We start from the raw sequence: 15,947 nt of genomic DNA, 5'->3' as shown, positions 1-15,947 counted from the left end.
GTAATCCTCTTTGTGAGGTACTTCTGTGGCCTTTCCAGCTTCTGCAGATGTCTTGTGAGGTACATTCCAAAAGGGGCGTTGTACTCTATAATGGGTCTAATGAGTGATGAGTAGAGGGTAACGATGACCTCTTTTTTCCTGGACGAGAACCCTTTTATGATGAGGTGTGCCACGTAGAAGGACTTCCTGACTACTGTGGCGATGTGACTATCAAAGGAGAGACTACTGTCCACCTGGGTCCCAAGGTCTCTTATCATGCATTCAGTGTTAAGTAGATTGCTGCCTATGTGGTAGTTCATGGGTACAGAGTTTTTACCAAAGGGGATGACACTGCACTTTTTGGCATTGAGCTTGAGGCCATGGCTCTGACACCAGGCATCTGTCTCAGAGAGGCCCTTTTGTAGGATGTTCACATCATTTGGGGACTTGACTATGGCTCCTAGTTTGCAGTCATCTGTGAACTTCATCAGCCAGAGGCCTTCTGTGTTAGCCTGTACTTCAGAGAAGTAGATACCAAACAGGAGTGGTCCCAGGACGGAACCCTGTGGTACTCCACTTATCACTGGTTTGAGGTCAGATTTGGAGTCTGCAACTTTTACAGTGTGGGTTCTGTCAGTGAGCCAGTTGGCAACTCATCTTCTGACGTAGGGATTTATGCCTAGTTTATTGAGTTTAGCTATAATTCCAGAATGGGGGATGGTGTCGAAAGCCTTGGGGAGGTCAAGATAGGCTGTGTGAACCACTTTACCCTCATCTACAGCTTTGGTGACTGCCTCAAAGAAGTTGATCAGGTTCAGGAGGCATGATCTGCCTTTCACAAACCCGAACTGGGTGGGATCCGGAGTTTGGAGGTTACCAATGTCTTTGTTTATGAGTTCCATGATGATACGTTCCATGGCTTTGCAGACCAGGCTTGTCAGACTAATAGGTCTATAGTTCCCGGGATCAGTGGTGGCTCCCCCTTGGTGGAGTGGGATAACTGTTGCTGTGCGCCATTCAGTGGGCGCAAAGCCTGATGCGAGGCTATTATTGAACATGGTGCTTAAGTGGGGAGCCAGTTCATTCTAAAGTTCGTGTAAAACACAGCCTGGGATGTTGCCCGGTCCCATGGATGCTGTGTTTTTGGCTTTAGAGAGTGCAGCTTTCACCTGCGTAGTTGTGATTACAGGGACTCTGCTTTCTTCCTGTATAGATATGGGCCCTTTAGGGGGTGGGGGGTGGGGGTAAAGTTAGCACTGAACCTATCTTCCAGGATGTTGGCAATATCAGTTGGTTCTGTAATTTACATGCCTTTGTGCTGTAACTCAGAGCAGATCTGGGTGTTGCCATTGAGATTCTTGACATAGCTATAGAATGCTTTGTGGTTGTCCTTGGAATTACTGGCAATTTTATTTTCGTAGCTAGCTTTGGAGGATCTTATAAGGGATCTCATCTTCTTACCGAGGCTGACCAGGGAGCTCCTCCACTCATGGGATTTTATTTACTCTCTTTTGCAACAGTTTCTTCCTTCTGTTGTACAGTTTGTTTATGGCAGGGGACCACCAGATTGGCTTCCTTTTTTTGGAGGATAGCATCTTGGTTCTGTTTGGGATAGCACGATCCATGCACTCATGTAGGTGCTTATAAAGCGCATTTGTGTAGGATTCAGCAGTTGTAACTGTATTGTCCATCTGCATGGGTGTCATGAAGTTCACTACTTCTGTCTTAAGAAGCATGAAGTTGGCTTTGGAGAAATTTCTTATTGTAGTTTCCTTAATGGGGGGTGGGGGTGGGATGTGGATATCAAGGGTGATTAGCTTATGGTTGGATCGGACCAACGAGGAGTTGACTTCAGGTGTGGAACACCGGTCACTCATGTTGGTAATGACTAGGTCTAGGATATTGTTGCCCCTGGTGGGGGTGTGGATAAGTTGATCTAGGGCATTGGAGTTTATGATTTCCAGAAAGCATTGCGCTAAGGAGTTAGTACATGAGTAGTTTTCCCAGTTAATGGTGGGGTAGTTGAAGTTGCCCATTATTAGGGTGTTTGGTTGAACCCTAATATTTTCCAGTACATCAAGAAAAGAGGAGTGGGAATCCTGGAGCATGGTGGGGGATCTGTAGCAAGCTACAATTTGGATTGCAGTTTTGCCAAGAGTTAGTTGCACTTGGATAATCTCGGATGCATTATGCTGAGCAACTAGCCTGGAGGTGTGGATATCCTTAATGAATATGGACGCACCCCCACCTTTGGTGTTTCGGTCCAGGTTAGATGGCCGAAAAGTGTGGTATGAGTTATAGCCTGGTAGTGCAGGGGTGCTCTCTGGAGCCTTGAACCAGGTCTCAGTCACTGCACAGATATCGATGTTCTCCATTTTAAGGAGTGCCTCGAGTGAGTGCATTTTGAAATTTAGACTTCTAGCATTGAGTAGCATTACCCTCAGTTTTTGCTTACCTGTTCCTGTTATGGTGGTGAATTTGTTACTTGAACCCTGCCTAAAAAAGGCACTATAGGGGCAGCAAGAGCCTTAGCCAGTATCCGGAATCCTAGGGGCGACAGGTGCAGGCCATCTGTGGAAAAGCATCGTGGTCTGTTGACCATGTCATCCCAAGCAGACAGATACTGGATCCCCTTTGAATGACACCAGAAGCTTAGCCAATTGTTGAAATCAATCATTTTGTCCTTGTACTGCGGTATCATTCTGGGCAATGGCAGAATGCTACTCAGGGTTAGGGTCATACCTGCCTGGGCTACAAGATCGCAGAGCTCTTCCATGTCTCTTTTCATGTAGTCCAGGGAGGTACGTCTCAGGTCATTCACACCAACATGGACAATGACAGAGTCATATTTGTACTTGTTGTGGAGTGACCTGAGTGCATGGGTTATGTGGCGGATCCTGGCACCCAACAGCAGCAGACAGTAACCTTCGCCTTGTTTAGCCTGGTGAGTGGGACATCAGTGTGCCTGACTATAGAGTCACCTATGACTAGTGTGTTGGGTATGTTGTTTTGTCTTATTGGCTGTGTTTGAGTGGCACACTGAATCTGTGGGCTATGTGTCATTGGGGTTGTGTTGGGGGATGGAAGTTGCTTGTGTTTCTGCTTTGGAGGTCTCTGTTGCTTAGGCAGATTATTATTGAGAGCCTCTGCGGATGTTTTTGAGTTTCTATGTGTGGATTTTGGTGGTGTAGATGTAGTGAGACTATGTGATGAGTGTGGTGTGGTGCAAATGTTTATCTTCTCCTCATGACTGTCAGGTTCAGTCTTGGTTGGTGAGAGCTTTACCTTCTGTTTGGCTAGATAAGTGCATCTCTCACAGGTTGTAGTGTTGGGTGGTAGGAGGAGAGTGTTGTCTGTGTACATGAGGCAATTTCTACATTGCCTCAAGATGCCCAGATTCATCAGATAGACAGGGGAGAACACTGGGAGCTGACCCTTGGATATGCCTGAATAAAAAACTATTTTCCTCTAGATAAGTGAGAAAAGTGAGTACAAGAGCTGTTTTTCTCAATGCCAGTGAGAAAAGTAAGTACAAAAACTGTTTTCCTTTAGGTAATGAGGAAGATTGAGTGCTATAGTAATTAGTAGCTTATTTAGTGCTTACAAGTTCTGAACAAGTGCTGAGTATGAATAAGCAAATTTAAGTGCTAAAACTAAGAATCTGTATCTGCACTAGAGTTACAGGACAGAAACAAGTGCAAATGCAGGCTTTCAAATCAGAAAGTTGAGAGAGATGGAAGATTGCCCAAACGGCCAATAATTACAAATTCTGGGCCAGAACCACTCCTTATGTGTTAGACAGGTTACCTAATGCTTACCACTCTCACTGATAAGCTAGAAGGCTTCCCTCCATCACAGAAAGGCTTGGGGGGCTCAGAAGCTTACAAACAGTCCTGGATACAGCAAATCTGTATCTGGAACACTAGTTACAGGAAAGGTAAGAAACAGGCTTACAGTTTTTTTATTTTTTTATTTTTTTTTTTTTTACAGAAAAGTAGCAAAAATAGTAGTAAAAACAATTCACATGCAGTGCAAGCTAGCACACTTGAGTATGTAGCAGTATTAGACCACGCACAGTTTGAAAAATGCAATTAAATTAAAAAGGACTAAAAGCAAGTGCAGAAAGGGTTTATTAGGTAGAATGAGGTAAAGAGATGGGACTGGGGGAGTGTCCTAGATCAAATCTACAGTGGGGCGGGCACTGCAAAAGCCACCAAATTTAAACTACAAACCAAAAACAGGGAGGGGGTGTAGGGAAGACAGTTTCAGCAGAGATTTGAGCAACCATTAATAGTATAAACTATATATATATATATATATATATATATATATATATATATATATATATACGTGTGTGTGTGTATACATGTATATATATATATATATATATATATATATATATAATATATGTGTGTGTGTATATATGTATATATATATATATATATATATATATATATATATGTGTGTGAGCGTGTGTATAGATATATATATATATATGTGTGTGTGTGTGTGTGTGTGAGTGTGTGTGTGTGTGTGTGTGTGTGTGTGTGTGTGTGTATATATATATATATATATATATATATATATATGTGTGTGTGTGTGTATGTGTATATATATATATATATATATATATACACACACACACACACACACACACACACACACACACACACACACACGCGCACACACACACACACACATGCAGATAGATATATGCATATGATTATGTGTGTGTGTGTGTATATATATATATCGGTCTGCTTCTACTTACTGGATTAATTTTCACTTGTTGAATCTGACTCCACTTCAGCAAAACCATGGACTACCGATACGAACCACTTGGCCACCAGAAAAAATATAGCAATGGAAAGAAATTACACCCACCCGAGTGGGAGGTTTTACCCACCCCCACACCCCTCGTAACTTAATATACCAACTCCAAGATCACACTACACTGGGGAAAAAGGACAAAGTTCACCCTGGTGGCCAAGTGGTTCGTTTTTCAGGGAAGTTGGCAATCTTGGATTCGAACAAATGAAAATTTGGTAAGTAGAAGTAGACCCATATGTGTGTGTGTGTGTGTGTGTGTGTGTGTGTGTGTGTGTGTATATATATATATATATATATATATATATATATGTAGAAGCAAACTTCTAATTTCACTGAATTTGACCCTTGCAGGTCCTTCAGAATTTAAATTAGATAGGGGGTCCACAAAAAAAAATTCATCTCTCTCTCTCTCTCTCTACATATATATATATATATATATATATATATATATATATATATATATATATATATACACACACACATACACATATATATCTATATCTATCTAAGAATGAACTTTGTGACACAAAAGCATTCAAAAAGAATTAAAAGGAAAGCACCAGCAACTCTTGTATTATTTAGCGCTTTCGTCTTCTTTAATATCAAGACTTCTTCAGAATGGCATGTTTCATTAATACAAGCAGCCATTTTAACATTGTTTACATACATTACTTCAAGCAGTTTATTTAAATTAACACAACAGTTCCTGTTAGAGAAATATGTATTAATGTGTGTATGCTTAATGCCAATTAATAACCAAGTATTTTAATACGCTTTTTATTCTATTTTCCATGCACTGTATTTCATACAAATTGAGTTTCATATGAGACTAAAAAGATGCTTTTTTAGAAACTGCAGTATGCCTTCTGAAACTTGCAAGTTGCCCTCTGACCTAGTAATTGCTAGCACAGCAATATTCATGTTTATGCCTTTTGGAAATGTACTTGAGAAGCAGGTGTTTATCTGCTAGGTCAGGAGTGAATGAATGAACAATGTCTTATTTTATAAATGTAATGAATTTAGACAGACAGCTCTGTTTGAAGGATGGGAACCTGTGCAGCTGTAGTGACTTAGAGATAAAGTAGACAAAAGACTATTAGAGAAATGAACTGCTAGCATTGTGCTTAAATTAGCCATAGTATCTTGAATGGTAACATAACATGTATCTAACTGGGAGTAATCAAGGCCATGTTGTTTTCCTCAGGAAGTTTCACATAAAAATTGATAAATCAGCAGAAATTCATGGGAAAGATGGTCAGCAGATGATGATGAAAAAGGTGGTAATCTGTTACGTCAGCATGGTAGGACATAACCAGTTTAAGAATGTATAAAAATGAAAGTATTTCCTGTTTCTGGTTAGACAAACTCTGTATTAGCACATATTTGTCTCCTTGCTGCAAGATTAAAGTGCCTTAACCTGAACCTACCGTGTTTTGATAATTTTTAAAGTATATTTTTCCTTTGACAGTTCCTATCCAATAATAATGTAACAACAGTAGTCTTGCAAGGTGCTGTGTGCATCTTCATTATCATTAAAGAGGTAGATCAATTAACCAGGTGGGTGCCATGTGAATCCTGTAGTGTCATGTGCATACCGGAGTCGTGTGCAACACTTATACCTGGAACAGAAACTTGGAAAGAAGCCTGAGGTATCGTGTGCAAAAAAGAAGAATCTTTATTATCTTTATAAGATCCAGTCAGATCACATTTCTATACTTTCAGATACTATATGACACACTTTTGATGAAATCAAGTTAACTCACATTTCAATCTCTATACCATTTTAAGGCACATTTGATGTTTAGGCTTTCATTAAGACCTGGGCTGACATCAAGTTCACTACTTCTGTCTTAAGAAGCATGAAGTTGGCTTTGGAGAAATTTCTTACTGTAGTTTCCTTAATGGGGGGTGGGGGTGGGATGTGGATATCAAGGGTGATTAGCTTATGGTCGGATCGGACCAACGAGGAGTTGACTTCAGGTGTGGAACACCGGTCACTCATGTTGGTAATGACTAGGTCTAGGATATTGTTGCCCCCGGTGGGGGTGTGGATAAGTTGATCTAGGGCATTGGAGTTTATGATTTCCAGAGTTAGTTATAATTAAGTTAGTTGAAATGTTGTTATAACCTTCTCTTTGCAAACATCTATAATTCCTGCAGTCAGTAATTCTGAATTCAGGAATTTCAAATAGACAGTCCTCAAACTCTATGGTGAGCTGCTCAAATTCATTAGTAACATCATTAGACTTGGGACCAACACAGGTGTTATTTATAAACAGGTGTTCAATTCCCACATAGACAAGTACCTCCATCCCTAGTGGTAGCAAAATTAAGTTTAAGAACAAACTACCCTGGGGGTCTACCAACTTAAATATGCTGAATAATAATGGAAAAAAATTGTTAAATCATACAACAGATCTAAAAGTTTTCATATCCTGCTCCAGACAAGTGACAAGTGGAGTACCTCAGGGTTTAGTCCTGGGACCGCTTTTGTTTGGCATCTACTTCTCTGAATTACAGGCCAACACTAAGGAACTCTGGCTAACAAAGTTCGCAGATGACTGCAAACTGGGAGCCATTATTGAATCCCCAAATTATGTGGATATTCTACAAATGGGCCTTAGAGAAACAGATGCTTGTGTCAGAGCCATGGGCTCAAGCTTAATGCCAAGAAATGTATAGCTATCCCCTTTGGGAAAAACCATGTACCCATGAATTACCACATAGGTGGCAGTACACTAAACACCAAAAGTGTGATGAGAGACCTAGGGACACAGGTGGACAGTGGTCTCACCTTCGATAACCACATTGCCACAACAGTCAGGAAATCCTTCTATGTGGCACACCTCATCACTAAGGGCTTTTCATCCAGAAAAAAGGAGGTCATTGTCCCACTGTACTCATCCCTCATTAGACCCATTATAGAGTACAATGCCCCATTTGGTATGTACCTCACAAGACATCTGCAACAGCTGGAAAGGCCGCAGAAATACCTCACTAAAAGAATCACAGGCGTAAAGCAGATGCCCTATGCTGACCGTCTAAAAAAACTCCAGCTATACTCTGTGGCATATTGTCTACTCAGAGGTGATCTCTGCTTAACATACAAGGCCATGTCAAACCCTGAGCTGTTGGGCATGCTCCACTTAAAGAAATCCCAATCCCTCAGAGCCACACGCTCCAGGGATCTAAACCTTGTCATCACAATGAACAAAACATGCTGGAGGGATAGGTTCCTGATTCAGAGACTCCCCATACTCTGGAATAGACTGCCCATACATGTCAAGCAGAGTGCCTCCTTGGCCCTCTTCAAAAGGAACCTTGACGATTGCATGGGAGATAGGAAATTCACCCCAGGGATCACGTCAGTCACCCTGCTAGATGGCGGTCCAGGGAAGTAAATATTGTGGGAAGAAATATCCAGGGAATTGTTATGGCTAGGCTTGTATAGCCCCTAGGGCTGATAGCCTAGTACCAACTTATGAACCTATAAACCTTTAATAAAGATTGTATCAGGAATATCAGTAAGGAATGGACATCTGCTATCAAGACTTTCAGGCAAATCATAAACTTAAATTTGCTTCTGAAGCCAAGGCTAATTAAAAGGTCTGTTTTAGCTAAATTAGGAAACTAAGAAATAATATGAAGCAGCATGCTGAACTTATCTAAAAGTGGGACCACCCACTCATAACCAATAGACATAGCAAACATATACTTGCAGAGAAATTATGTGCAAATTAAACCCCCTGAAATTTCTGAAATCCCTTAAACCTCCTAATATAACAAAGGAGCATATATTGAAAGTACTCTCTAAAATCAAAGATACTACTGGTTTGAGATCGAATAATTTACCGGAACAGCTAATAAATAGCACTGACCATACCCTTGCAGAGTCCCACCTTAAATTGTTTAGCCTGAGCTTAGCTAGAGGATTTGTCTCTGAAGTATAGTGAACTGCAGTGGTGAAGCCCCTGCATAAGGAAAGCGTTACCACTGATCCGGGGCACTATAGACCCATTAACCTGAGTAGTCTGATTTGCAAAGTCTTGGAATGCATTATGTATAACCTCATGATCTATGATATCAAAAACCTTAGCAGGCTAAACTCAAATCAACTTGCCTTTGTTGTATGTGTATATATATATATATATATATATATATATATATATATATATATATATATATATATATATATATGTGTGTGTGTGTGTGTGTGTGTGTGTGTGTGTACCCAGATTTTGTTGTTGAGTTTTTTCCAGGTATTAGCTGCAATGACAAGATGTCTGAAGTTATGAAATCTACTTATGGATTTGGAACTTCAGTCTCCCATTTTATGACCTCGTGCATTTTGATTACCTCTATATAATAACTTCAGGAAAGGATGTGCAATTAGATGAGTGTAAAAGATTTTGGGTGAAGCATACTTGTTTAATAGAGTGAGGTCTAAACAGCTGCTGCTATTGTAGCACTAAGCAATGATGAATTCTACCACCATGCTATTGCTTGATAAGCCTTGTGTGTTTTACAATGGAGCAAATGTGGTAGGTCCATTGAAGACTTATTCAGAGTGCAGAAGGAATGGTAGTTATATTACAGGTGAGGAATACATTGTTTTTAAATAAACTATCATGTTTCTGAGTGGGCTTTGTAACAGCATTTCTCTCGCCTGGATTATGTTTTAGTTGATTATCTAGAACCCAAGTGAAATTTCTTTCTCAGTGGGTGAAGAGTCTAGTACAGTAACATTGAGCCTAACTTTGTTTGGTGTTTGAAAATGGGGTACACTAGGGAGTGTATAGGGAGTTGACATAATTGGGCATAGTGATTCTGAGAGCAAATTGCGGTGACTTGACTTTCCTTGCATTAAGCTGTAATGTCAGAGAACTCAGTTAAGACCATTAAAACCTCCACAAATCATTTGGAAAGATTCTAAAGTGGAGTGCCCCAGCACCACCCTGTGAACTCCATATTTCTAGGGAGAATAATTAAGCAATAACCCAAGTCTGGGCATGGATAATGCTAGATTTACCCATGGTTGGTGTGGTTTGGTCACGAGGGTGAAGCCCGAGTGGCTAAACAAAGTCAACCGTGGGTAAATCTAGCATTACCCACACCCAGACATGGGTTATTGCTATTATACAATGACATTATTTAAGAAAAAGAAATACTTACTTTTCTTAAATAATGCCTTTGTATAATACCTATGTGGTGCCCTTTCGTGGTTTTCTGCTATCCTGGGGCTTTTTCTGATGTACTGCACATGCGTTGAGGAAGCAACAGAGAAAGGAAGATCTCCATTGCTTTTTTAAAGCTGTCTCATTATGTTAAGCATATAACATAGCGAGATTACAACAACGGAGATATTCTGTTCTCCGTTGCTAACAGAAACAAAAAAAATCAGGACTTGTATTAATGGAAAAAGTCCTGGCAACCAGACCTTTTTCCATTAGTATAAGTCGGATTTACATCAGGCATACTGGTTGGACTGGCCAATCAGTGTGCACGTTTTGGAATACTAATCGGCAATCATTGTATAATATAGAATAATTTTCCCTTTCACAACTTGCCCCTATTGCTCAGGTAGTGAACTAGGTGCCACTCATTTTGAAGTTAATATTAACTTGTATCTCAATAAATCTCAAATAACAAACTGTGTCAAAGGCTTTGGATCGTTGCATGACTATGGCAGTAAGCAAATTACCATTGTCCACCTTCCTTCTTTTATATTCCACAATGCCGAGGAGAACACTGGTGGTGTCACAATAGGGTATTAATGCATACTGAAAGTAATAATGTCTCAGCTTTTTAAGTACTATAAGTGGGTGATGCACAAACTTTCAAGCATCATGTGTTCATTACATACATTTTTGACCAGTAAAATGTTATCCCAAATCCAGGTCTCTGGACTGAAGAAAAGGTGAGGGAATCTAAAAATTCAAATAAAACATAAGTAGCACACAGTAGATGAACCACCAGGTCTGTTTAATCCTGGTACCTCGGCATTTCGCCTTCAAGAGATGTTTGTTTGTGATACACCAACAACTTAAATAGTAATTAATTTGAAAAACATTTCAATTAAATAATTGAATAATTATCTCAATACATTAATTAGCTATTACAAATACAAGCACAAATGCAATCACTAAATAATACCTTCCCCCTTTATAAATATTCTTGCACTTCATAAATCCTAACAAACATGGGGTATTTTGTGAATGTATACAAAAACATTTTATAACTATGTATAAAACAGCAGAAACTACAAAATTATTATACCCAATATGATAGGAAAATAACCCTCTAAATCTAGCAAAACAAATGATACAATTCTTATTATTTTATTTTTGTTTTATTTTATATTATATATTTTATAAAAGTACATGTTTTAGAATTTCATTGACACTTGATTTAATCCAGCTGGATATAAAGTGCCATAGTTATAAATAAATGTGGTCTCTAGATAATTCAGCCTAGAGTGAAATGTACCCCCTGTTGTCTCAGCCTGGGCCAAAACACTAAAAATAGAGATGAACCATTACCCCCATGGACAGATGAAAAATGAGTAACTACTGGACTTTCTCATTTGTTATTCCTAATATCTATGAGATGTTCTCTAACTCTTATCCTGACTTTCCTCTTTGTTTGCCCTATGTACCATCTCATACTATCACATCCACAACCCAATATGTACATTACCGCACAAGATTTGCAATTGTATTTTCCCTTCGTTAGATATCTTCTGCCATTAATTACTATTCCTGAGAAATTCTTTATTCTCGAACAAAAATTGCAGTTTCCACAGGGAAAAGCCCCCTGTTTAACACCAATTTCTGGAAGTAATATTGGTCTATTTAATAGTTCCTTCAAATTAAAAAACCTAGCATAAGAAAAAATTATTTTGATAGGAAAAATACTGCTCAGAAATTCATCAGAGCTGATAAATGGCCAGAGCTTTCTAACTATGCTAACAATATTTTCATAAAAGGTACTATATTTCATGACATAAAAAATATTTTCTTTCTTGGTTTCTAGACAAGATATGCCTCCTCTACTCATAGTCCTATTGAAACTTTCATAAACCTTATTCCTAGCCATCTTCAAAATTTTTCTATCATATCCTCTATCTAAAAGTATATGTTCCACCTTATCCAAAAAAGGCTCCTTCTGATTAACCTGAGATGTATTCACCCAAATACGTCTAAATTCGCCGTAGGATAATGCCTGAATTAAATGTGGTGGATGCATGCTAGATGCATGCAAAAAAATGATTCACTGCCATGAGTTTATGAAAAGGTTTATATTGAAATGCTGAGGTACCAAGATTAAACAGACCTGGTGGTTCATCTTCTGTGTGCTACTTCTGTTTTATTTGAATCTAAAAATTATCTAGATGAAGAAGCTGATAAATATACTTCTAAAAAGTAATGTTGGTTGAGATAACATATTTTTTTTCTCTCCAGAATGATATTCTTTTTCGTGTTATGGGCTTCCTTAAATCTGATGTGGTAAAATTCAAGTTTTCTTTTTTGACAAATCTTTCAAAAGTGGTCTTATTTAGACATCAGTGAAGTGATACCGGTGGAAATCCAAGGAAGGTCTGTTGACCTGATAAACCTTTACCATAAGGAAGACCTGAGGAAAAAATGTATTGATGTAGAACACAGCCTCGCTGATTGAAAGCCTGTTAAGGTACAGGTAGATGATGGACCTTAGGTAGAGAGCTGAAGGTGGATAAATGAGACTCTTATTTCTGTAATTCAACACCTCTGAACCTTGTTTAATTTTGAATGATTCTCAACCACAAATGTAGGTAGGTGATCAGGAATGGCATTCATCCTAGTCAGAGCTTTTTGCTGTCGAAGCAAGGATGCAATAGAATATACTTCGACTGTGATTTCTGTCTGGGTGGAGTCAGATTGCTGGATGAGTGGATAACTGGATAAATCCAGTTTATGGAAGCATCCTGGTTTATCAACTGTCTAACGTGTAAAGTGCTCTAGTCTAAGCACTTCACTCTGAAAAGACAAGACCACACGCCTAGTACAGAATAGAGAGGATGCTTATTTTTTCTTTTTGCTACCCAAATAAATTAGTAAAAACAAGACCAAATCCACAAACTAGTAAAAGCACTGAAGATGCAAAAAGAAAAAGAAACCTCCAATCCAGTAAAACCAGACAAATTTAATCCATGTTAGCACTTTTGTTTAAGAACATATACATGAACTTCTTCAGACAAATTCTTATCACAACTGTTGCTAATTTTATACTAAAAAAATAAGTTGAAATAATTCAATTAGTGACATCAGTACCAATAACTGCCCTCACTCAGTCTTAAAGGCACCTAGTCCATATTAACCAAATCAAATACCCAAGATCCAACCCTAACAATTTTCTTTATTTGTTCCACTACCAAATACCCCCCAAAATTGTTAGGGTATTCAACAATGTGTTTGGCCAGGGCGTTGTTCAAATTTTGTTTACTTGTATTGATGTTCATAAATACTCTGTTTTAATTGCCTTTCAGTCTCATCTATGTAGAAGGAGGTACACTGTTGGCATTGGACTAAAGAAACAACTCCTAGCATACTACAATTGTAGTTCCCTTTTATCTTATATATGCTGTCATGTATCCTAAAAGTCTCGCTCACTGTAATAAACTTACAGCGTGCGCAAGACCCACATTTTCTCATACCGGGCCTATATGGAGCAGGGGTCAGGGGCCGTTCTAACAAATTCTTTACACATTGTTGAATACCCTAACCATTATTTTGAGTATTTGGTAGTGGAACAAGTAAAGAAAAATGTTAGGGGGTGGACTTTGGGCATTAGATTTGGAATTAAGAGAACTTTTATGGCAATTGAAATGAAATGCTTTTTCCTTTCCAGGTTTAAATGACCATTGTTCATTAGGTTGCCTGCTTAGATTAAAGGTCTTGAGTAGATGAAGCCTACATGCTTTATTGTAAAACAGGCACTCTTTGCTATCTTAGGTTAATATGGACTAGGTGCCTTTAAGACCGAGTGAGGGTGGTTATTGGTACTGATGTCACTAATTCAATTATTTAAACTTGTTTTTTAGTATAAAATTAGCAACAGTTGTGATAAGAATTTGTCTGAAGAAGTTCATGTATATGTTCTTGAATGAAAGTGCTTATGTGGATTAAATTTGTCTGTTTTTTCTGGATTGGAGCTTTCTTTGTTTTTTTCCATCTTCAATGTTTTTATCCCACATGACTTGCATGGCAATAGTATGAATTTTAGTTAACTGCTTAAATGAGCAAGACATGGGACTGTGCTTGTCCACACAGAAAATGATAAAGCAGAAAACCCCCTTCAAAAATGACTACAAGTGAGAGCCTTATGTACCTGCATTTGTGCACATGGACCATGATAAACACCTGAATTGGCCTGTAATTAAACTTTAAATGCAAGTACGCCGATCTGCAAAGTTTGATAACAAAATATTAGGAAGGTTGCAGAGGGGAGGCAAACATTTGACAGATTAATAGAACAATGATGATCCAGATGGAAGCTGAATGCAGAAAATACCAATGTTATTGGTAGGTTTGATGCAGCAAAAGCATTCAATAGAGTAAGCTGGCATTTTATAAGTAGGGCAAAGAAAGTATTTGCATTTCCTGATCCAAAAATAAGGTTAGTTAGAAGGATCTATGAGGGACAGTAGGCAAAAATGAAAGTGGGATTGTTCCTCTCTGATAAGTTGTGTCTGAACAGAGGAACCAGACAGAGGTATCCTCTTTCCCCTTTTTTATTTCTGTTATTTTTAGAATCACTGACAAAGAAAATAACAGACTCAGAAATATAAATATATAATTGGTACGATGTTGAAGAAAAGTTGGCATTATTTGCAGATTATATTATTTTATACCTGCTGGAACCATGAAAGGACTTCCCAGTGTTGTGGAATATTCTGAGACAGTTCCGTTTTTTTTTTTTTGGATATAAAATTGTTGAAGATAAAACAAAGGCCAAAGCTATAAAGTATGTACTCATACATGAATTGGTCCAGTAATGCCCATATTTATTGGGACATGATAAAATGAAGTATTTAGGATTATGCATTAAAAAATGGTTATGGCAGCCAGTGAAATATAGGGAGAGACTAAACAAAAGATAATGCAAAAACTGAGATATGGATAGCAAGATCCAAGCAGAAAAATCTTTTTAGTCCTGTAGTTTTATACATAGGTCAGGCATATTTTGATCAATATGAGGAGAAGTTGTGGATAGTAATTAATAAAGAGTTGAACAATTTTATATGGGAGGGGGAGAGTGCAAGTGTCAAGCCAGATAAGTTGATCCTCCTAATAGAACAAGAAGGTTTAGGATTGCCTGATTGGAGCTACACAGTTAAGGATATTATACATAACACAAGCAGAAAGCTACAATTCAAAGTGGTAAGGGATGATGATGAAGCAGGGGGATAATTCAAGAAATAAAGAAAGAAAGGGATTTTGGACACAGATCCTTAAGGAGAATAACGACAGTCAAACAGAATATTATTTGAGGCTTCTGACTGTTTCTTGTGGAAGTATATTTTAGAAGACTTAAATTAATCCTGAAAACAGCACTGACATCTAGGAAGAAAATTCAGGCTATAAACTAATTTGCTCTTCCTGTCCTTACAGTTTTGGAGTGACTGACTGGCCCCAAAATGTGTTGGATAGATTAGACAGGAAAACAAGAAGGATGCTTCATGCTCACCAAATGATTTATAAAAATCAGTGCATACCAAGATTATATATTCCCTGTTCTGAAGGAGGTATGGACCTACTTGAAATTGATTCCATGTATAGATCTGCAATCGAGGGACTGTGCACATATCTGCTGTCCTCATAAGACCCAAACATAGTGAAAGTTTTGAAATGAGGAGAATAAATCTATGATGACTTTACTGCTTAGTCTAGCAGAAGCATATTGGCTTCAAGCAGGAATGGAAATCAAGCCAAAAGTAGATAAAAATCAGACAACAACTGAATATGCCACAAAAAGAAAAGAAAAGAAAGAATATAAGGTAAAGGATCAGATGAAAAGGCAAGAAATGTGGAAAATGCATAAATATAGTTGCAAGTATAGAAAACTTCTGGAAGAACCTCATGTTGTTCAGGATCAAATGC

This window comes from Protopterus annectens, chromosome 7.part0, assembly GCF_019279795.1.
Source record: "Protopterus annectens isolate FY-2018-M chromosome 7.part0, PAN1.0, whole genome shotgun sequence".
Lineage (NCBI taxonomy): Eukaryota > Metazoa > Chordata > Ceratodontiformes > Protopteridae > Protopterus > Protopterus annectens.
The sequence above is the reverse complement of the archived record's forward strand: the minus strand, read 5'-3'. Positions refer to the sequence as shown.